General features: G+C 44.4%; 29 non-coding genes across 29 annotated transcripts; all 29 read right to left on the bottom strand.

The window, feature by feature from the left end:
* Positions 1 to 2,850: 2,850 nt before the first annotated feature.
* Positions 2,851 to 2,922, bottom strand: Trnah-gug (transfer RNA histidin (anticodon GUG)). The gene has a single exon. It is a non-coding gene; the product is annotated as a tRNA-His (tRNA).
* Positions 2,923 to 3,469: 547 nt separating this feature from the next.
* On the bottom strand, positions 3,470 to 3,541 carry Trnah-gug (transfer RNA histidin (anticodon GUG)). The gene has a single exon. It is a non-coding gene; the product is annotated as a tRNA-His (tRNA).
* A 552-nt stretch (positions 3,542 to 4,093) lies between these two features.
* On the bottom strand, positions 4,094 to 4,165 carry Trnah-gug (transfer RNA histidin (anticodon GUG)). Its single transcript has one exon. It is a non-coding gene; the product is annotated as a tRNA-His (tRNA).
* A 547-nt stretch (positions 4,166 to 4,712) lies between these two features.
* Trnah-gug (transfer RNA histidin (anticodon GUG)) lies at positions 4,713 to 4,784 on the bottom strand. Its single transcript has one exon. It is a non-coding gene; the product is annotated as a tRNA-His (tRNA).
* A 529-nt stretch (positions 4,785 to 5,313) lies between these two features.
* Positions 5,314 to 5,385, bottom strand: Trnah-gug (transfer RNA histidin (anticodon GUG)). The gene has a single exon. It is a non-coding gene; the product is annotated as a tRNA-His (tRNA).
* A 547-nt stretch (positions 5,386 to 5,932) lies between these two features.
* Trnah-gug (transfer RNA histidin (anticodon GUG)) lies at positions 5,933 to 6,004 on the bottom strand. The gene has a single exon. It is a non-coding gene; the product is annotated as a tRNA-His (tRNA).
* A 552-nt stretch (positions 6,005 to 6,556) lies between these two features.
* On the bottom strand, positions 6,557 to 6,628 carry Trnah-gug (transfer RNA histidin (anticodon GUG)). Its single transcript has one exon. It is a non-coding gene; the product is annotated as a tRNA-His (tRNA).
* A 547-nt stretch (positions 6,629 to 7,175) lies between these two features.
* Positions 7,176 to 7,247, bottom strand: Trnah-gug (transfer RNA histidin (anticodon GUG)). The gene has a single exon. It is a non-coding gene; the product is annotated as a tRNA-His (tRNA).
* Positions 7,248 to 7,799: 552 nt separating this feature from the next.
* On the bottom strand, positions 7,800 to 7,871 carry Trnah-gug (transfer RNA histidin (anticodon GUG)). The gene has a single exon. It is a non-coding gene; the product is annotated as a tRNA-His (tRNA).
* A 547-nt stretch (positions 7,872 to 8,418) lies between these two features.
* On the bottom strand, positions 8,419 to 8,490 carry Trnah-gug (transfer RNA histidin (anticodon GUG)). Its single transcript has one exon. It is a non-coding gene; the product is annotated as a tRNA-His (tRNA).
* A 552-nt stretch (positions 8,491 to 9,042) lies between these two features.
* Positions 9,043 to 9,114, bottom strand: Trnah-gug (transfer RNA histidin (anticodon GUG)). The gene has a single exon. It is a non-coding gene; the product is annotated as a tRNA-His (tRNA).
* A 547-nt stretch (positions 9,115 to 9,661) lies between these two features.
* Positions 9,662 to 9,733, bottom strand: Trnah-gug (transfer RNA histidin (anticodon GUG)). The gene has a single exon. It is a non-coding gene; the product is annotated as a tRNA-His (tRNA).
* A 552-nt stretch (positions 9,734 to 10,285) lies between these two features.
* Positions 10,286 to 10,357, bottom strand: Trnah-gug (transfer RNA histidin (anticodon GUG)). The gene has a single exon. It is a non-coding gene; the product is annotated as a tRNA-His (tRNA).
* Positions 10,358 to 10,904: 547 nt separating this feature from the next.
* Positions 10,905 to 10,976, bottom strand: Trnah-gug (transfer RNA histidin (anticodon GUG)). Its single transcript has one exon. It is a non-coding gene; the product is annotated as a tRNA-His (tRNA).
* Positions 10,977 to 11,528: 552 nt separating this feature from the next.
* On the bottom strand, positions 11,529 to 11,600 carry Trnah-gug (transfer RNA histidin (anticodon GUG)). The gene has a single exon. It is a non-coding gene; the product is annotated as a tRNA-His (tRNA).
* Positions 11,601 to 12,147: 547 nt separating this feature from the next.
* Trnah-gug (transfer RNA histidin (anticodon GUG)) lies at positions 12,148 to 12,219 on the bottom strand. Its single transcript has one exon. It is a non-coding gene; the product is annotated as a tRNA-His (tRNA).
* Positions 12,220 to 12,771: 552 nt separating this feature from the next.
* Positions 12,772 to 12,843, bottom strand: Trnah-gug (transfer RNA histidin (anticodon GUG)). Its single transcript has one exon. It is a non-coding gene; the product is annotated as a tRNA-His (tRNA).
* A 547-nt stretch (positions 12,844 to 13,390) lies between these two features.
* On the bottom strand, positions 13,391 to 13,462 carry Trnah-gug (transfer RNA histidin (anticodon GUG)). Its single transcript has one exon. It is a non-coding gene; the product is annotated as a tRNA-His (tRNA).
* A 552-nt stretch (positions 13,463 to 14,014) lies between these two features.
* On the bottom strand, positions 14,015 to 14,086 carry Trnah-gug (transfer RNA histidin (anticodon GUG)). The gene has a single exon. It is a non-coding gene; the product is annotated as a tRNA-His (tRNA).
* Positions 14,087 to 14,633: 547 nt separating this feature from the next.
* Trnah-gug (transfer RNA histidin (anticodon GUG)) lies at positions 14,634 to 14,705 on the bottom strand. Its single transcript has one exon. It is a non-coding gene; the product is annotated as a tRNA-His (tRNA).
* A 552-nt stretch (positions 14,706 to 15,257) lies between these two features.
* Positions 15,258 to 15,329, bottom strand: Trnah-gug (transfer RNA histidin (anticodon GUG)). The gene has a single exon. It is a non-coding gene; the product is annotated as a tRNA-His (tRNA).
* A 547-nt stretch (positions 15,330 to 15,876) lies between these two features.
* Trnah-gug (transfer RNA histidin (anticodon GUG)) lies at positions 15,877 to 15,948 on the bottom strand. The gene has a single exon. It is a non-coding gene; the product is annotated as a tRNA-His (tRNA).
* A 553-nt stretch (positions 15,949 to 16,501) lies between these two features.
* On the bottom strand, positions 16,502 to 16,573 carry Trnah-gug (transfer RNA histidin (anticodon GUG)). The gene has a single exon. It is a non-coding gene; the product is annotated as a tRNA-His (tRNA).
* A 547-nt stretch (positions 16,574 to 17,120) lies between these two features.
* On the bottom strand, positions 17,121 to 17,192 carry Trnah-gug (transfer RNA histidin (anticodon GUG)). Its single transcript has one exon. It is a non-coding gene; the product is annotated as a tRNA-His (tRNA).
* Positions 17,193 to 17,745: 553 nt separating this feature from the next.
* Trnah-gug (transfer RNA histidin (anticodon GUG)) lies at positions 17,746 to 17,817 on the bottom strand. The gene has a single exon. It is a non-coding gene; the product is annotated as a tRNA-His (tRNA).
* A 547-nt stretch (positions 17,818 to 18,364) lies between these two features.
* On the bottom strand, positions 18,365 to 18,436 carry Trnah-gug (transfer RNA histidin (anticodon GUG)). The gene has a single exon. It is a non-coding gene; the product is annotated as a tRNA-His (tRNA).
* A 553-nt stretch (positions 18,437 to 18,989) lies between these two features.
* On the bottom strand, positions 18,990 to 19,061 carry Trnah-gug (transfer RNA histidin (anticodon GUG)). Its single transcript has one exon. It is a non-coding gene; the product is annotated as a tRNA-His (tRNA).
* Positions 19,062 to 19,608: 547 nt separating this feature from the next.
* Trnah-gug (transfer RNA histidin (anticodon GUG)) lies at positions 19,609 to 19,680 on the bottom strand. Its single transcript has one exon. It is a non-coding gene; the product is annotated as a tRNA-His (tRNA).
* A 550-nt stretch (positions 19,681 to 20,230) lies between these two features.
* On the bottom strand, positions 20,231 to 20,302 carry Trnah-gug (transfer RNA histidin (anticodon GUG)). The gene has a single exon. It is a non-coding gene; the product is annotated as a tRNA-His (tRNA).
* Between the last annotated feature and the right edge of the window lie 295 nt (positions 20,303 to 20,597).

Here is a 20,597-nt window from a genome sequence, read left to right as displayed (position 1 = left end):
AGTGAGTGAGTGAGTGAGTTTAACTTAACGCCGCGCTCAGCAATATTCCAGCCATATGGCGGCAGTCTGTAAATAATCGAGTCTGGACCAGACAATCCAGTGATCAACAACATGAGCATCGATCTGCGCAATTGGGAACCGATGACATGTGTCAACCAAGTCAGCGAGCCTGACCACCCGATCCCGTTAGTCGCCTCTTACGACAAGCATAGTCGCCTTTTATGGCAAGCATGGGTTGCTGAAGGCCTATTCTACCCCGGGACCTTCACGGGTCTCTTATCCGGATCTTCACGGGTATGACATGCATTTTACCTTACATATATTGTAGTTCGGAGATGATGAGCTAAACACTTCTCCAGTGTTTTTACACGTGCACATTCTTCAATGACTAATAGTCGCAGTGGGGTGGCCTGTAGGGTAAAGTGTTCACTCGTCACACCGAAGACATGGGTTCGATTACCCACATGGGTACAATGTGCGATGCCCATTTCTGTCGTTCCCTACGCCAAAAGCGGCGAAAAAACATACTCACTCGTTCACGTTTTGAAAAAGTCTAAAGTCAGTAGGTTCAACTGACCATTTGCGTTAGGTTTTGTCACGCTGGGCAACAAATTTGCCATGTTCTTTTTCTTAAAATCCTTTGTAATGGGCATTACGTCTGAAAGGTATAAACGTTAAGATATATCACACAACAAAGGAGGCGACACGTGTCAACTGTTTTGTTCTCGTGTCACCATTTAACTTTTCTGGGGTTCGCGTTTCCTGTTACGATACCGACAAATCATTCATTTACAACACTAAAAGTTTGTCACGAACGGAAATAATTCGAAACATTTATCATACTTATGATTAAATTAATGCTTGGAATTAGTTATCAAGTCAACATAACCTGCAACACTGGCATTATTCTGCTATCACTTTGTTGGTTGCATCACTATGGCGGAACCTTCAGAAGGTGTGTACCTTTACTGAGCAAATCTAGTTTTGTGATTATTCTGGGGGATATATTCTTTGAATTTGAACGCTCTGTCCTCCCTGAAAAATATAACCGCGCCCCCACGTAACGGGTGAGTAGCATGATCGGGTGGTCAGACTCAATGACTTGGCTGACACATGTCATTGTATCCCAAATCAGTAAATCGATGCTCATCCTGTTGATCACTGAACTGTCTGGCCCAGACTTTATTATTTACGGAGGGACGCCACATAGCTGGAATATTGCCGAATAAGTTAACTCACTCACTTACTCAAATAGTAGGTCATATCCTACGTGCCTTACACCTGTCATTGCAACGTACTCTCTCAACCTTCATTAATTACACAATTCTTTTTTAAGCTGTGTAGACAGTTGTGTGGTGTCGTGTGCAGGCCTATACATGATGATAGCGTCATTCCACGCATGGATACACTGCCATGAACTTCCAAATGTCATCTTCTTTGTGGAGTATAATTCTAATTTGTGGAAAGCTAATGAACGTCATATTGACAACTGGGTTCCTTTCAGCTTAAGAAACTTTACTTCTCGAGGTCATATTTCATGACGCACCAGCTATCGTGAAATCATTTCTGCATTCAGTCAGCCAGTATTTAAAGCAGCCATCGATCTGTCCACCCAACAACCAATTCATCCATCCATACATTTAAAGCACTGAGGGCCTGCGATCAGTGAACCGCAATCAATCAGCAACACCTCGATCGATGAACACAGATTCCATCACAGTTGGGATGTGATCACATGTGTCGGCCTTGCCAGGCCACCCGATCCAAATATTGGCCTGTTACGACAATAATGGTTTCCTGAATTCTTACCCAGATTTTCGCGTGTGAAAGCATGGTAGGATAAAGAGAAGATTTTAGGAACGTCTCAATCCTAAACGACATCAAATGCCCGCAGATAGAATACTACAACCAAAATTCAAAGCAGCACACGTAAAATGAGCGCATCCCTTCAAAGGAAATAGACGAGATTATTGCGCCGGAATACCACCAGTTTAACACTCAACACAAAACGTTTTTTAGGACTTTCATATTTTTCATATCATATATTATACTAAGTTTCTCAGAGAATACACATCGAAAAAACATTCACTCATACAACATTTCTACAATTGAAAAACTCACACATTTCCAAAAACCTCCAATACTTGTTGATGCAGCAATAAACAAAAGCTGGCACCCCAAATAAAATCATAGAAAAAGCTGGTAATTTCAATCTGTCAATAAAAAGAGTAAAACGCCTTGAACCCAATTCAAACCGAGGTACTAGTCACAACGCACTTGACACGCAAACAATTTCACCAAAGACTACGTAACAGTGGGAGACAGAAAAGACGGCAGTCTGGGAAAATGCAGAGAATTTCACCTTGCAAAAGTTGGGGTAACATGCCGTGACCAGGATTCGAACTGGGGTTCTTGCGGCCACAACGCAAAGTAAAAACCACTACACAGTTTCGGTTATCTCACACCCTATCATCACAAAGACGTTTTTCGTGATAGGGTGAGCGATGCAGTGAGGGTTAGGATTTGGACAAGGAGTCTGGCTAGGGTTCGAATCAGAATGAGGGCTGGGGTTAGGATCAGGGCTAGGCTTACACTCCGACACTGTTAAGGTATAGGGCTAGGGTTAAACGTAGAGTTAGGACCAGGCTTTGGATTAGGGGTAGGGTGCGGGTTGGGGTTAGGGTTAGATGTCCCCAATCTTAGCCAAAACATGTCCACTAAAATACTGTGGCGGAATGATCAGAATTTTTTTCTGCAGTAGTTTGAAATGGGCCGACTTCTGCATGTAGCTGTTGTAACTTCGGTCATTAAAAAGAAAGAATTCTGATATCCCAAAATGAAAAGTGTAGATGCCGTGACCAGGATTCGAACCTGGGTTCTTGCGGCCACAACGCAAAGTCCTAACCACGAGACGATCACGGCTGTTCTACAACATGAAAGGGCCAGGAATTTATACACATTTTCAGTCTTTTCCTTCCTACGATCAGCCATTAAACACATCGCTTTGTCACAGTATAATGTTGATGACGCCCTCTAAAAACAGCTGGAAGTCCCACACAAGTCAGTGAGCAAAGAGTTTCCGCCATTTACTAATGACATCAGCAATGTACTTGATGATAAGAGTAACTTTCAGTCATAGTATGAAGGATATGAAGGCGCTCAAATGAAATCAAAGAGTAAGTTGCTGTAGAAGATGGACAAGTTTCCCTGCATGACATGAAAGTTTGAGAAGGAGGTGAAAGACTTAGGCAGCTACATCAGCTACACGTGGGCCATAAAACGTAGTAAAACTAGGTGCCTCTATAATCAGTGTAGCAAGTGGATGGCTGTAGAAAATGGCTTCATTTTGAAAACTTCTGCAGTTGAGACGCAAAAACATTTGAGCAAAGGCTACGTCCTAGTGGGCGACAGGAAAGACAAGCGTCTGGGAAAATGCAGAGAATTTCACCTTGCAAAAGTTGGAGTAACATGCCGTGACCCGGATTCGAACCGGGGTTCTTGCGGCCACAACGCAAAGTCCTAACCACTAGACGATCACGGCTACATCTCACCCTCTTATCAGAAAGACATTTTTCGTGCTGTAGTGACTGGCACTTAATTTCTTTTCACTCTTACCGGAATATGTTGGGGTACAATATTTTAGGCCTGATGAGAAATCAAACAAAACTAACTGAGTTGTCCTCATTTCCAAAGTCACTTTACTACTCCAACAGTACTAGTGAAAAAAATGAGGGTTAGGGTGAGGGATACAGTGAGGGTTAGGACTGCTGCAAGGAGTCTGGGCTAGGGTTGGAGTCAGAGTGAGGGCTGGGCTTAGGATCAGGGCTAGGCTTACACTCCGACACTGTTAAGGTATGGGGCTAGGGTTAAACGGAGAGTTAGGACCAGGGTTTGGATTAGGGGTAGGGTGCGGGTTGGGGTTAGGGTTAGATGTCCCCAATCTTAGCCAAAACATGTCCACTAAAATACTGTGGCGGAATGATCAGAATTCTTTTCTGCACTAGTTTGAAATGGGCCGACTTCTGCATGTAGCTGTTGTAACTTCGGTCATTAAAAAGAAAGAATGCTGATATCCCAAAATGAAAAGTGTAGATGCCGTGACCAGGATTCGAACCTGGGTTCTTGCGGCCACAACGTAAAGTCCTAACCACTAGACGATCACGGCTGTTCTACCACCTGAAAGGGCCGGGGATTTATACACATTTTCAGCCTTTTCCTTCCTACGATCAGCCATTAAACACATCGCTTTGTCACAGTATAATGTTGATGACGCCCTCTAAAACCAGCTGGAAGTCCCACACAAGTCAGTGAGCAAAGAGTTTCTGCTATTTACTAATGACATCAGCAATGTACTTGATGATAAGAGTAACTTTCAGCCATAGTATGAATGATATGAAGGCGCTCAAATGAAATCAAAGAGTAAGTTGCTGAAGAAGATGGACAAGTTTCCCTGCATGACATGAAAGTTTGAGAAGGAGGTGAAGGACTTAGGCAGCTACATCAGCTACACGTGGGCCATAAAACGTAGTAAAACTAGGTGCCTCTATAATCAGTGTAGCAAGTGGATGGCTGTAGAAAATGGCTTCATTTTGAAAACTTCTGCAGTTGAGACGCAAAAACATTTGAGCAAAGGCTACGTCCTAGTGGGCGACAGGAAAGACAAGCGTCTGGGAAAATGCAGAGAATTTTGCCTTGCAAAAGTTGGGGTAACATGCCGTGACCCGGATTCGAACCGGGGTTCTTGCGGCCACAACGCAAAGTCCTAACCACTAGACGATCACGGCTACATCTCAACGTGCTGTAGTGACTGGCACTAAATTTCTTTTCACTCTTACCGGAATATGTTGGGGTACAATATTTTAGGCCTGATGAGAAATCAAACAAAAATAACTGAGTTGTCCTCATTTCCAAAGTCACTTTACTACTCCAACAGTACTAGTGAAAAAAATGAGGGTTAGGGTGAGGGATACAGTGAGGGTTAGGACTGCTGCAAGGAGTCTGGGCTAGGGTTGGAGTCAGAGTGAGGGCTGGGCTTAGGATCAGGGCTAGGCTTACAATCCGACAGTGTTAAGGTATGGGGCTAGGGTTAAACGGAGAGTTAGAACCAGGGTTTGGATTAGGGGTAGGGTGCGGGTTGGGGTTAGGGTTAGATGTCCCCAATCTTAGCCAAAACATGTCCACTAAAATACTGTGGCGGAATGATCAGAATTCTTTTCTGCACTAGTTTGAAATGGGCCGACTTCTGCATGTAGCTGTTGTAACTTCGGTCATTAAAAAGAAAGAATGCTGATATCCCAAAATGAAAAGTGTAGATGCCGTGACCAGGATTCGAACCTGGGTTCTTGCGGCCACAACGTAAAGTCCTAACCACTAGACGATCACGGCTGTTCTACCAGCTGAAAGGGCCAGGGATTTATACACATTTTCAGCCTTTTCCTTCCTACGATCAGCCATTAAACACATCGCTTTGTCACAGTATAATGTTGATGACGCCCTCTAAAAACATCTGGAAGTCCCACACATGTCAGTGAGCAAAGTGTTTCCGCCATTTACTATTGACATCAGCAATGTACTTGATGACAAGAATAACTTTCAGCCATAGTATGAAGGATATGAAGGCGGTCAAATGAAATCAAAGAGTAAGTTGCTGTAGAAGATGGACAAGTTTCCCTGCATGACATGAAAGTTTGAGAAGGAGGTGAAGGACTTAGGCAGCTACATCAGCTACACGTGGGCCATAAAACGTAGTAAAACTAGGTGCCTCTATAATCAGTGTAGCAAGTGGATGGCTGTAGAAAATGGCTTCATTTTGAAAACTTCTGCAGTTGAGACGCAAAAACATTTGAGCAAAGGCTACGTCCTAGTGGGCGACAGGAAAGACAAGCGTCTGGGAAAATGCAGAGAATTTCACCTTGCAAAAGTTGGGGTAACATGCCGTGACCCGGATTCGAACCGGGGTTCTTGCGGCCACAACGCAAAGTCCTAACCACTAGACGATCACGGCTACATCTCACCCTCTTATCAGAAAGACATTTTTCGTGCTGTAGTGACTGGCACTTAATTTCTTTTCACTCTTACCGGAATATGTTGGGGTACAATATTTTAGGCCTCATGAGAAATCAAACAAAAATAACTGAGTTGTCCTCATTTCCAAAGTCACTTTACTACTCCAACAGTACTAGTGAAAAAAATGAGGGTTAGGGTGAGGGATACAGTGAGGGTTAGGACTGCTGCAAGGAGTCTGGGCTAGGGTTGGAGTCAGAGTGAGGGCTGGGCTTAGGATCAGGGCTAGGCTTACACTCCGACACTGTTAAGGTATGGGGCTAGGGTTAAACGTAGAGTTAGAACCAGGGTTTGGATTAGGGGTAGGGTGCGGGTTGGGGTTAGGGTTAGATGTCCCCAATCTTAGCCAAAACATGTCCACTAAAATACTGTGGCGGAATGATCAGAATTCTTTTCTGCACTAGTTTGAAAAGGGCCGACTTCTGCATGTAGCTGTTGTAACTTCCGTCATTAGAAAGAAAGAATTCTGATATCCCAAAATGAAAAGTGTAGATGCCGTGACCAGGATTCGAACCTGGGTTCTTGCGGCCACAACGGAAAGTCCTAACCACTAGACGATCACGGCTGTTCTACCAGCTGAAAGGGCCAGGGATTTATACACATTTTCAGCCTTTTCCTTCCTACGATCAGCCATTAAACACATCGCTTTGTCACAGTATAATGTTGATGACGCCCTCTAGAAACATCTGGAAGTCCCACACATGTCAGTGAGCAAAGTGTTTCCGCCATTTACTAATGACATCAGCAATGTACTTGATGACAAGAATAACTTTCAGCCATAGTATGAAGGATATGAAGGCGGTCAAATGAAATCAAAGAGTAAGTTGCTGTAGAAGATGGACAAGTTTCCCTGCATGACATGAAAGTTTGAGAAGGAGGTGAAGGACTTAGGCAGCTACATCAGCTACACGTGGGCCATAAAACGTAGTAAAACTAGGTGCCTCTATAATCAGTGTAGCAAGTGGATGGCTGTAGAAAATGGCTTCATTTTGAAAACTTCTGCAGTTGAGACGCAAAAACATTTGAGCAAAGGCTACGTCCTAGTGGGCGACAGGAAAGACAAGCGTCTGGGAAAATGCAGAGAATTTCACCTTGCAAAAGTTGTGGTAACATGCCGTGACCCGGATTCGAACCGGGGTTCTTGCGGCCACAACGCAAAGTCCTAACCACTAGACGATCACGGCTACATCTCACCCTCTTATCAGAAAGACATTTTTCGTGCTGTAGTGACTGGCACTTAATTTCTTTTCACTCTTACCGGAATATGTTGGGGTACAATATTTTAGGCCTGATGAGAAATCAAACAAAAATAACTGAGTTGTCCTCATTTCCAAAGTCACTTTACTACTCCAACAGTACTAGTGAAAAAAATGAGGGTTAGGGTGAGGGATACAGTGAGGGTTAGGACTGCTGCAAGGAGTCTGGGCTAGGGTTGGAGTCAGAGTGAGGGCTGGGCTTAGGATCAGGGCTAGGCTTACACTCCGACACTGTTAAGGTATGGGGCTAGGGTTAAACGTAGAGTTAGAACCAGGGTTTGGATTAGGGGTAGGGTGCGGGTTGGGGTTAGGGTTAGATGTCCCCAATCTTAGCCAAAACATGTCCACTAAAATACTGTGGCGGAATGATCAGAATTCTTTTCTGCACTAGTTTGAAAAGGGCCGACTTCTGCATGTAGCTGTTGTAACTTCCGTCATTAGAAAGAAAGAATTCTGATATCCCAAAATGAAAAGTGTAGATGCCGTGACCAGGATTCGAACCTAGGTTCTTGCGGCCACAACGCAAAGTCCTAACCACTAGACGATCACGGCTGTTCTACCAGCTGAAAGGGCCAGGGATTTATACACATTTTCAGCCTTTTCCTTCCTACGATCAGCCATTAAACACATCGCTTTGTCACAGTATAATGTTGATGACTCCCTCTAAAAACATCTGGAAGTCCCACACATGTCAGTGAGCAAAGTGTTTCCGCCATTTACTAATGACATCAGCAATGTACTTGATGACAAGAATAACTTTCAGCCATAGTATGAAGGATATGAAGGCGGTCAAATGAAATCAAAGAGTAAGTTGCTGTAGAAGATGGACAAGTTTCCCTGCATGACATGAAAGTTTGAGAAGGAGGTGAAGGACTTAGGCAGCTACATCAGCTACACGTGGGCCATAAAACGTAGTAAAACTAGGTGCCTCTATAATCAGTGTAGCAAGTGGATGGCTGTAGAAAATGGCTTCATTTTGAAAACTTCTGCAGTTGAGACGCAAAAACATTTGAGCAAAGGCTACGTCCTAGTGGGCGACAGGAAAGACAAGCGTCTGGGAAAATGCAGAGAATTTCACCTTGCAAAAGTTGTGGTAACATGCCGTGACCCGGATTCGAACCGGGGTTCTTGCGGCCACAACGCAAAGTCCTAACCACTAGACGATCACGGCTACATCTCACCCTCTTATCAGAAAGACATTTTTCGTGCTGTAGTGACTGGCACTTAATTTCTTTTCACTCTTACCGGAATATGTTGGGGTACAATATTTTAGGCCTGATGAGAAATCAAACAAAACTAACTGAGTTGTCCTCATTTCCAAAGTCACTTTACTACTCCAACAGTACTAGTGAAAAAAATGAGGGTTAGGGTGAGGGATACAGTGAGGGTTAGGACTGCTGCAAGGAGTCTGGGCTAGGGTTGGAGTCAGAGTGAGGGCTGGGCTTAGGATCAGGGCTAGGCTTACACTCCGACACTGTTAAGGTATGGGGCTAGGGTTAAACGTAGAGTTAGAACCAGGGTTTGGATTAGGGGTAGGGTGCGGGTTGGGGTTAGGGTTAGATGTCCCCAATCTTAGCCAAAACATGTCCACTAAAATACTGTGGCGGAATGATCAGAATTCTTTTCTGCACTAGTTTGAAAAGGGCCGACTTCTGCATGTAGCTGTTGTAACTTCCGTCATTAGAAAGAAAGAATTCTGATATCCCAAAATGAAAAGTGTAGATGCCGTGACCAGGATTCGAACCTAGGTTCTTGCGGCCACAACGCAAAGTCCTAACCACTAGACGATCACGGCTGTTCTACCAGCTGAAAGGGCCAGGGATTTATACACATTTTCAGCCTTTTCCTTCCTACGATCAGCCATTAAACACATCGCTTTGTCACAGTATAATGTTGATGACGCCCTCTAAAAACATCTGGAAGTCCCACACATGTCAGTGAGCAAAGTGTTTCCGCCATTTACTAATGACATCAGCAATGTACTTGATGACAAGAATAACTTTCAGCCATAGTATGAAGGATATGAAGGCGGTCAAATGAAATCAAAGAGTAAGTTGCTGTAGAAGATGGACAAGTTTCCCTGCATGACATGAAAGTTTGAGAAGGAGGTGAAGGACTTAGGCAGCTACATCAGCTACACGTGGGCCATAAAACGTAGTAAAACTAGGTGCCTCTATAATCAGTGTAGCAAGTGGATGGCTGTAGAAAATGGCTTCATTTTGAAAACTTCTGCAGTTGAGACGCAAAAACATTTGAGCAAAGGCTACGTCCTAGTGGGCGACAGGAAAGACAAGCGTCTGGGAAAATGCAGAGAATTTCACCTTGCAAAAGTTGGGGTAACATGCCGTGACCCGGATTCGAACCGGGGTTCTTGCGGCCACAACGCAAAGTCCTAACCACTAGACGATCACGGCTACATCTCACCCTCTTATCAGAAAGACATTTTTCGTGCTGTAGTGACTGGCACTTAATTTCTTTTCACTCTTACCGGAATATGTTGGGGTACAATATTTTAGGCCTGATGAGAAATCAAACAAAAATAACTGAGTTGTCCTCATTTCCAAAGTCACTTTACTACTCCAACAGTACTAGTGAAAAAAATGAGGGTTAGGGTGAGGGATACAGTGAGGGTTAGGACTGCTGCAAGGAGTCTGGGCTAGGGTTGGAGTCAGAGTGAGGGCTGGGCTTAGGATCAGGGCTAGGCTTACACTCCGACACTGTTAAGGTATGGGGCTAGGGTTAAACGTAGAGTTAGAACCAGGGTTTGGATTAGGGGTAGGGTGCGGGTTGGGGTTAGGGTTAGATGTCCCCAATCTTAGCCAAAACATGTCCACTAAAATACTGTGGCGGAATGATCAGAATTCTTTTCTGCACTAGTTTGAAAAGGGCCGACTTCTGCATGTAGCTGTTGTAACTTCCGTCATTAGAAAGAAAGAATTCTGATATCCCAAAATGAAAAGTGTAGATGCCGTGACCAGGATTCGAACCTAGGTTCTTGCGGCCACAACGCAAAGTCCTAACCACTAGACGATCACGGCTGTTCTACCAGCTGAAAGGGCCAGGGATTTATACACATTTTCAGCCTTTTCCTTCCTACGATCAGCCATTAAACACATCGCTTTGTCACAGTATAATGTTGATGACGCCCTCTAAAAACAGCTGGAAGTCCCACACATGTCAGTGAGCAAAGTGTTTCCGCCATTTACTAATGACATCAGCAATGTACTTGATGACAAGAATAACTTTCAGCCATAGTATGAAGGATATGAAGGCGCTCAAATGAAATCAAAGAGTAAGTTGCTGTAGAAGATGGACAAGTTTCCCTGCATGACATGAAAGTTTGAGAAGGAGGTGAAGGACTTAGGCAGCTACATCAGCTACACGTGGGCCATAAAACGTAGTAAAACTAGGTGCCTCTATAATCAGTGTAGCAAGTGGATGGCTGTAGAAAATGGCTTCATTTTGAAAACTTCTGCAGTTGAGACGCAAAAACATTTGAGCAAAGGCTACGTCCTAGTGGGCGACAGGAAAGACAAGCGTCTGGGAAAATGCAGAGAATTTCACCTTGCAAAAGTTGTGGTAACATGCCGTGACCCGGATTCGAACCGGGGTTCTTGCGGCCACAACGCAAAGTCCTAACCACTAGACGATCACGGCTACATCTCACCCTCTTATCAGAAAGACATTTTTCGTGCTGTAGTGACTGGCACTTAATTTCTTTTCACTCTTACCGGAATATGTTGGGGTACAATATTTTAGGCCTGATGAGAAATCAAACAAAACTAACTGAGTTGTCCTCATTTCCAAAGTCACTTTACTACTCCAACAGTACTAGTGAAAAAAATGAGGGTTAGGGTGAGGGATACAGTGAGGGTTAGGACTGCTGCAAGGAGTCTGGGCTAGGGTTGGAGTCAGAGTGAGGGCTGGGCTTAGGATCAGGGCTAGGCTTACACTCCGACAGTGTTAAGGTATGGGGCTAGGGTTAAACGTAGAGTTAGGACCAGGCTTTGGATTAGGGGTAGGGTGCGGGTTGGGGTTAGGGTTAGATGTCCCCAATCTTAGCCAAAACATGTCCACTAAAATACTGTGGCGGAATGATCAGAATTCTTTTCTGCACTAGTTTGAAATGGGCCGACTTCTGCATGTAGCTGTTGTAACTTCGGTCATTAAAAAGAAAGAATGCTGATATCCCAAAATGAAAAGTGTAGATGCCGTGACCAGGATTCGAACCTGGGTTCTTGCGACCACAACGTAAAGTCCTAACCACTAGACGATCACGGCTGTTCTACCAGCTGAAAGGGCCAGGGATTTATACACATTTTCAGCCTTTTCCTTCCTACGATCAGCCATTAAACACATCGCTTTGTCACAGTATAATGTTGATGACGCCCTCTAAAAACAGCTGGAAGTCCCACACAAGTCAGTGAGCAAAGAGTTTCTGCTATTTACTAGTGACATCAGCAATGTACTTGATGATAAGAGTAACTTTCAGCCATAGTATGAATGATATGAAGGCGCTCAAATGAAATCAAAGAGTAAGTTGCTGAAGAAGATGGACAAGTTTCCCTGCATGACATGAAAGTTTGAGAATGAGGTGAAGGACTTAGGCAGCTACATCAGCTACACGTGGGCCATAAAACGTAGTAAAACTAGGTGCCTCTATAATCAGTGTAGCAAGTGGATGGCTGTAGAAAATGGCTTCATTTTGAAAACTTCTGCAGTTGAGACGCAAAAACATTTGAGCAAAGGCTACGTCCTAGTGGGCGACAGGAAAGACAAGCGTCTGGGAAAATGCAGAGAATTTCACCTTGCAAAAGTTGGGGTAACATGCCGTGACCCGGATTCGAACCGGGGTTCTTGCGGCCACAACGCAAAGTCCTAACCACTAGACGATCACGGCTACATCTCACCCTCTTATCAGAAAGACATTTTTCGTGCTGTAGTGACTGGCACTTAATTTCTTTTCACTCTTACCGGAATATGTTGGGGTACAATATTTTAGGCCTGATGAGAAATCAAACAAAAATAACTGAGTTGTCCTCATTTCCAAAGTCACTTTACTACTCCAACAGTACTAGTGAAAAAAATGAGGGTTAGGGTGAGGGATACAGTGAGGGTTAGGACTGCTGCAAGGAGTCTGGGCTAGGGTTGGAGTCAGAGTGAGGGCTGGGCTTAGGATCAGGGCTAGGCTTACACTCCGACACTGTTAAGGTATGGGGCTAGGGTTAAACGTAGAGTTAGAACCAGGCTTTGGATTAGGGGTAGGGTGCGGGTTGGGGTTAGGGTTAGATGTCCCCAATCTTAGCCAAAACATGTCCACTAAAATACTGTGGCGGAATGATTAGAATTTTTTTCTGCACTAGTTTGAAAAGGACCGACTTCTGCATGTAGCTGTTGTAACTTCCGTCATTAGAAAGAAAGAATTCTGATATCCCAAAATGAAAAGTGTAGATGCCGTGACCAGGATTCGAACCTGGGTTCTTGCGGCCACAACGCAAAGTCCTAACCACTAGACGATCACGGCTGTTCTACCAGCTGAAAGGGCCAGGGATTTATACACATTTTCAGCCTTTTCCTTCCTACGATCAGCCATTAAACACATCGCTTTGTCACAGTATAATGTTGATGACGCCCTCTAAAAACATCTGGAAGTCCCACACATGTCAGTGAGCAAAGTGTTTCCGCCATTTACTAATGACATCAGCAATGTACTTGATGACAAGAATAACTTTCAGCCATAGTATGAAGGATATGAAGGCGGTCAAATGAAATCAAAGAGTAAGTTGCTGTAGAAGATGGACAAGTTTCCCTGCATGACATGAAAGTTTGAGAAGGAGGTGAAGGACTTAGGCAGCTACATCAGCTACACGTGGGCCATAAAACGTAGTAAAACTAGGTGCCTCTATAATCAGTGTAGCAAGTGGATGGCTGTAGAAAATGGCTTCATTTTGAAAACTTCTGCAGTTGAGACGCAAAAACATTTGAGCAAAGGCTACGTCCTAGTGGGCGACAGGAAAGACAAGCGTCTGGGAAAATGCAGAGAATTTCACCTTGCAAAAGTTGTGGTAACATGCCGTGACCCGGATTCGAACCGGGGTTCTTGCGGCCACAACGCAAAGTCCTAACCACTAGACGATCACGGCTACATCTCACCCTCTTATCAGAAAGACATTTTTCGTGCTGTAGTGACTGGCACTTAATTTCTTTTCACTCTTACCGGAATATGTTGGGGTACAATATTTTAGGCCTGATGAGAAATCAAACAAAACTAACTGAGTTGTCCTCATTTCCAAAGTCACTTTACTACTCCAACAGTACTAGTGAAAAAAATGAGGGTTAGGGTGAGGGATACAGTGAGGGTTAGGACTGCTGCAAGGAGTCTGGGCTAGGGTTGGAGTCAGAGTGAGGGCTGGGCTTAGGATCAGGGCTAGGCTTACACTCCGACACTGTTAAGGTATGGGGCTAGGGTTAAACGTAGAGTTAGGACCAGGCTTTGGATTAGGGGTAGGGTGCGGGTTGGGGTTAGGGTTAGATGTCCCCAATCTTAGCCAAAACATGTCCACTAAAATACTGTGGCGGAATGATCAGAATTCTTTTCTGCACTAGTTTGAAAAGGGCCGACTTCTGCATGTAGCTGTTGTAACTTCCGTCATTAGAAAGAAAGAATTCTGATATCCCAAAATGAAAAGTGTAGATGCCGTGACCAGGATTCGAACCTGGGTTCTTGCGGCCACAACGCAAAGTCCTAACCACTAGACGATCACGGCTGTTCTACCAGCTGAAAGGGCCAGGGATTTATACACATTTTCAGCCTTTTCCTTCCTACGATCAGCCATTAAACACATCGCTTTGTCACAGTATAATGTTGATGACGCCCTCTAAAAACATCTGGAAGTCCCACACATGTCAGTGAGCAAAGTGTTTCCGCCATTTACTAATGACATCAGCAATGTACTTGATGACAAGAATAACTTTCAGCCATAGTATGAAGGATATGAAGGCGGTCAAATGAAATCAAAGAGTAAGTTGCTGTAGAAGATGGACAAGTTTCCCTGCATGACATGAAAGTTTGAGAAGGAGGTGAAGGACTTAGGCAGCTACATCAGCTACACGTGGGCCATAAAACGTAGTAAAACTAGGTGCCTCTATAATCAGTGTAGCAAGTGGATGGCTGTAGAAAATGGCTTCATTTTGAAAACTTCTGCAGTTGAGACGCAAAAACATTTGAGCAAAGGCTACGTCCTAGTGGGCGACAGGAAAGACAAGCGTCTGGGAAAATGCAGAGAATTTCACCTTGCAAAAGTTGTGGTAACATGCCGTGACCCGGATTCGAACCGGGGTTCTTGCGGCCACAACGCAAAGTCCTAACCACTAGACGGTCACGGCTACATCTCACCCTCTTATCAGAAAGACATTTTTCGTGCTGTAGTGACTGGCACTTAATTTCTTTTCACTCTTACCGGAATATGTTGGGGTACAATATTTTAGGCCTGATGAGAAATCAAACAAAAATAACTGAGTTGTCCTCATTTCCAAAGTCACTTTACTACTCCAACAGTACTAGTGAAAAAAATGAGGGTTAGGGTGAGGGATACAGTGAGGGTTAGGACTGTTGCAAGGAGTCTGGGCTAGGGTTGGAGTCAGAGTGAGGGCTGGGCTTAGGATCAGGGCTAGGCTTACACTCCGACACTGTTAAGGTATGGGGCTAGGGTTAAACGTAGAGTTAGGACCAGGCTTTGGATTAGGGGTAGGGTGCGGGTTGGGGTTAGGGTTAGATGTCCCCAATCTTAGCCAAAACATGTCCACTAAAATACTGTGGCGGAGTGATCAGAATTCGTTTCTGCACTAGTTTGAAAAGGGCCGACTTCTGCATGTAGCTGTTGTAACTTCCGTCATTAGAAAGAAAGAATTCTGATATCCCAAAATGAAAAGTGTAGATGCCGTGACCAGGATTCGAACCTGGGTTCTTGCGGCCACAACGCAAAGTCCTAACCACTAGACGATCACGGCTGTTCTACCAGCTGAAAGGGCCGGGGATTTATACACATTTTCAGCCTTTTCCTTCCTACGATCAGCCATTAAACACATCGCTTTGTCACAGTATAATGTTGATGACGCCCTCTAAAAACAGCTGGAAGTCCCACACAAGTCAGTGAGCAAAGTGTTTCCGCCATTTACTAATGACATCAGCAATGTACTTGATGATAAGAGTAACTTTCAGCCATAGTATGAAGGATATGAAGGCGCTCAAATGAAATCAAAGAGTAAGTTGCTGTAGAAGATGGACAAGTTTCCCTGCATGACATGAAAGTTTGAGAAGGAGGTGAAGGACTTAGGCAGCTACATCAGCTACACGTGGGCCATAAAACGTAGTAAAACTAGGTGCCTCTATAATCAGTGTAGCAAGTGGATGGCTGTAGAAAATGGCTTCACTTTGAAAACTTCTGCAGTTTAGACGCAAAAACATTTGAGCAAAGGCTACGTCCTAGTGGGCGACAGGAAAGACAAGCGTCTGGGAAAATGCAGAGAATTTCACCTTGCAAAAGTTGTGGTAACATGCCGTGACCCGGATTCGAACCGGGGTTCTTGCGGCCACAACGCAAAGTCCTAACCACTAGACGATCACGGCTACATCTCACCCTCTTATCAGAAAGACATTTTTCGTGCTGTAGTGACTGGCACTTAATTTCTTTTCACTCTTACCGGAATATGTTGGGGTACAATATTTTAGGCCTCATGAGAAATCAAACAAAAATAACTGAGTTGTCCTCATTTCCAAAGTCACTTTTCTACTCCAACAGTACTAGTGAAAAAAAATGAGGGTTAGGGTGAGGGATACAGTGAGGGTTAGGACTGTTGCAAGGAGTCTGGCCTAGGGTTGGAGTCAGAGTGAGGGCTGGGCTTAGGATCAGGGCTAGGCTTACACTCCGACACTGTTAAGGTATGGGGCTAGGGTTAAACGTAGAGTTAGAACCAGGGTTTGGATTAGGGGTAGGGTGCGGGTTGGGGTTAGGGTTAGATGTCCCCAATCTTAGCCAAAACATGTCCACTAAAATACTGTGGCGGAATGATCAGAATTTTTTTCTGCAGTAGTTTGAAATGGGCCGACTTCTGCATGTAGCTGTTGTAACTTCGGTCATTAAAAAGAAAGAATGCTGATATCCCAAAATGAAAAGTGTAGATGCCGTGACCAGGATTCGAACCTGGGTTCTTGCGGCCACAACGCAAAGTCCTAACCACTAGACGATCACGGCTGTTCTACCAGCTGAAAGGGCCGGGGATTTATACACATTTTCAGCCTTTTCCTTCCTACGATCAGCCATTAAACACATCGCTTTGTCACAGTATAATGTTGATGACGCCCTCTAAAAACAGCTGGAAGTCCCACACAAGTCAGTGAGCAAAGTGTTTCCGCCATTTACTAATGACATCAGCAATGTACTTGATGATAAGAGTAACTTTCAGCCATAGTATGAAGGATATGAAGGCGCTCAAATGAAATCAAAGAGTAAGTTGCTGTAGAAGATGGACAAGTTTCCCTGCATGACATGAAAGTTTGAGAAGGAGGTGAAGGACTTAGGCAGCTACATCAGCTACACGTGGGCCATAAAACGTAGTAAAACTAGGTGCCTCTATAATCAGTGTAGCAAGTGGATGGCTGTAGAAAATGGCTTCACTTTGAAAACTTCTGCAGTTTAGACGCAAAAACATTTGAGCAAAGGCTACGTCCTAGTGGGCGACAGGAAAGACAAGCGTCTGGGAAAATGCAGAGAATTTCACCTTGCAAAAGTTGGGGTAACATGCCGTGACCCGGATTCGAACCGGGGTTCTTGCGGCCACAACGCAAAGTCCTAACCACTAGACGATCACGGCTACATCTCACCCTCTTATCAGAAAGACATTTTTCGTGCTGTAGTGACTGGCACTTAATTTCTTTTCACTCTTACCGGAATATGTTGGGGTACAATATTTTAGGCCTCATGAGAAATCAAACAAAAATAACTGAGTTGTCCTCATTTCCAAAGTCACTTTACTACTCCAACAGTACTAGTGAAAAAAAATGAGGGTTAGGGTGAGGGATACAGTGAGGGTTAGGACTGTTGCAAGGAGTCTGGCCTAGGGTTGGAGTCAGAGTGAGGGCTGGGCTTAGGATCAGGGCTAGGCTTACACTCCGACACTGTTAAGGTATGGGGCTAGGGTTAAACGTAGAGTTAGAACCAGGGTTTGGATTAGGGGTAGGGTGCGGGTTGGGGTTAGGGTTAGATGTCCCCAATCTTAGCCAAAACATGTCCACTAAAATACTGTGGCGGAATGATCAGAATTTTTTTCTGCAGTAGTTTGAAATGGGCCGACTTCTGCATGTAGCTGTTGTAACTTCGGTCATTAAAAAGAAAGAATGCTGATATCCAAAAATGAAAAGTGTAGATGCCGTGACCAGGATTCGAACCTGGGTTCTTGCGGCCACAACGCAAAGTCCTAACCACTAGACGATCACGGCTGTTCTACCAGCTGAAAGGGCCGGGGATTTATACACATTTTCAGCCTTTTCCTTCCTACGATCAGCCATTAAACAAATCGCTTTGTCACAGTATAATGTTGATGACGCCCTCTAAAAACAGCTGGAAGTCCCACACAAGTCAGTGAGCAAAGTGTTTCCGCCATTTACTAATGACATCAGCAATGTACTTGATGATAAGAGTAACTTTCAGCCATAGTATGAAGGATATGAAGGCGCTCAAATGAAATCAAAGAGTAAGTTGCTGTAGAAGATGGACAAGTTTCCCTGCATGACATGAAAGTTTGAGAAGGAGGTGAAGGACTTAGGCAGCTACATCAGCTACACGTGGGCCATAAAACGTAGTAAAACTAGGTGCCTCTATAATCAGTGTAGCAAGTGGATGGCTGTAGAAAATGGCTTCACTTTGAAAACTTCTGCAGTTTAGACGCAAAAACATTTGAGCAAAGGCTACGTCCTAGTGGGCGACAGGAAAGACAAGCGTCTGGGAAAATGCAGAGAATTTCACCTTGCAAAAGTTGGGGTAACATGCCGTGACCCGGATTCGAACCGGGGTTCTTGCGGCCACAACGCAAAGTCCTAACCACTAGACGATCACGGCTACATCTCACCCTCTTATCAGAAAGACATTTTTCGTGCTGTAGTGACTGGCACTTAATTTCTTTTCACTCTTACCGGAATATGTTGGGGTACAATATTTTAGGCCTCATGAGAAATCAAACAAAAATAACTGAGTTGTCCTCATTTCCAAAGTCACTTTACTACTCCAACAGTACTAGTGAAAAAAAATGAGGGTTAGGGTGAGGGATACAGTGAGGGTTAGGACTGTTGCAAGGAGTCTGGCCTAGGGTTGGAGTCAGAGTGAGGGCTGGGCTTAGGATCAGGGCTAGGCTTACACTCCGACACTGTTAAGGTATGGGGCTAGGGTTAAACGTAGAGTTAGAACCAGGGTTTGGATTAGGGGTAGGGTGCGGGTTGGGGTTAGGGTTAGATGTCCCCAATCTTAGCCAAAACATGTCCACTAAAATACTGTGGCGGAATGATCAGAATTTTTTTCTGCAGTAGTTTGAAATGGGCCGACTTCTGCATGTAGCTGTTGTAACTTCGGTCATTAAAAAGAAAGAATGCTGATATCCAAAAATGAAAAGTGTAGATGCCGTGACCAGGATTCGAACCTGGGTTCTTGCGGCCACAACGCAAAGTCCTAACCACTAGACGATCACGGCTGTTCTACCAGCTGAAAGGGCCGGGGATTTATACACATTTTCAGCCTTTTCCTTCCTACGATCAGCCATTAAACACATCGCTTTGTCACAGTATAATGTTGATGACGCCCTCTAAAAACAGCTGGAAGTCCCACACAAGTCAGTGAGCAAAGTGTTTCCGCCATTTACTAATGACATCAGCAATGTACTTGATGATAAGAGTAACTTTCAGCCATAGTATGAAGGATATGAAGGCGCTCAAATGAAATCAAAGAGTAAGTTGCTGTAGAAGATGGACAAGTTTCCCTGCATGACATAAAAGTTTGAGAAGGAGGTGAAGGACTTAGGCAGCTACATCAGCTACACGTGGGCCATAAAACGTAGTAAAACTAGGTGCCTCTATAATCAGTGTAGCAAGTGGATGGCTGTAGAAAATGGCTTCACTTTGAAAACTTCTGCAGTTTAGACGCAAAAACATTTGAGCAAAGGCTACGTCCTAGTGGGCGACAGGAAAGACAAGCGTCTGGGAAAATGCAGAGAATTTCACCTTGCAAAAGTTGGGGTAACATGCCGTGACCCGGATTCGAACCGGGGTTCTTGCGGCCACAACGCAAAGTCCTAACCACTAGACGATCACGGCTACATCTCACCCTCTTATCAGAAAGACATTTTTCGTGCTGTAGTGACTGGCACTTAATTTCTTTTCACTCTTACCGGAATATGTTGGGGTACAATATTTTAGGCCTCATGAGAAATCAAACAAAAATAACTGAGTTGTCCTCATTTCCAAAGTCACTTTACTACTCCAACAGTACTAGTGAAAAAAAATGAGGGTTAGGGTGAGGGATACAGTGAGGGTTAGGACTGTTGCAAGGAGTCTGGCCTAGGGTTGGAGTCAGAGTGAGGGCTGGGCTTAGGATCAGGGCTAGGCTTACACTCCGACACTGTTAAGGTATGGGGCTAGGGTTAAACGTAGAGTTAGAACCAGGGTTTGGATTAGGGGTAGGGTGCGGGTTGGGGTTAGGGTTAGATGTCCCCAATCTTAGCCAAAACATGTCCACTAAAATACTGCGGAATGATCAGAATTTTTTTCTGCAGTAGTTTGAAATGGGCCGACTTCTGCATGTAGCTGTTGTAACTTCGGTCATTAAAAAGAAAGAATGCTGATATCCAAAAATGAAAAGTGTAGATGCCGTGACCAGGATTCGAACCTGGGTTCTTGCGGCCACAACGCAAAGTCCTAACCACTAGACGATCACGGCTGTTCTACCAGCTGAAAGGGCCGGGGATTTATACACATTTTCAGCCTTTTCCTTCCTACGATCAGCCATTAAACACATCGCTTTGTCACAGTATAATGTTGATGACGCCCTCTAAAAACAGCTGGAAGTCCCACACAAGTCAGTGAGCAAAGTGTTTCCGCCATTTACTAATGACATCAGCAATGTACTTGATGATAAGAGTAACTTTCAGCCATAGTATGAAGGATATGAAGGCGCTCAAATGAAATCAAAGAGTAAGTTGCTGTAGAAGATGGACAAGTTTCCCTGCATGACA

Source organism: Haliotis asinina, chromosome 1 (assembly GCF_037392515.1).
Source record: "Haliotis asinina isolate JCU_RB_2024 chromosome 1, JCU_Hal_asi_v2, whole genome shotgun sequence".
NCBI lineage: Eukaryota > Metazoa > Mollusca > Gastropoda > Lepetellida > Haliotidae > Haliotis > Haliotis asinina.
The sequence above is the reverse complement of the archived record's forward strand: the minus strand, read 5'-3'. Positions and strand labels throughout refer to the sequence as shown.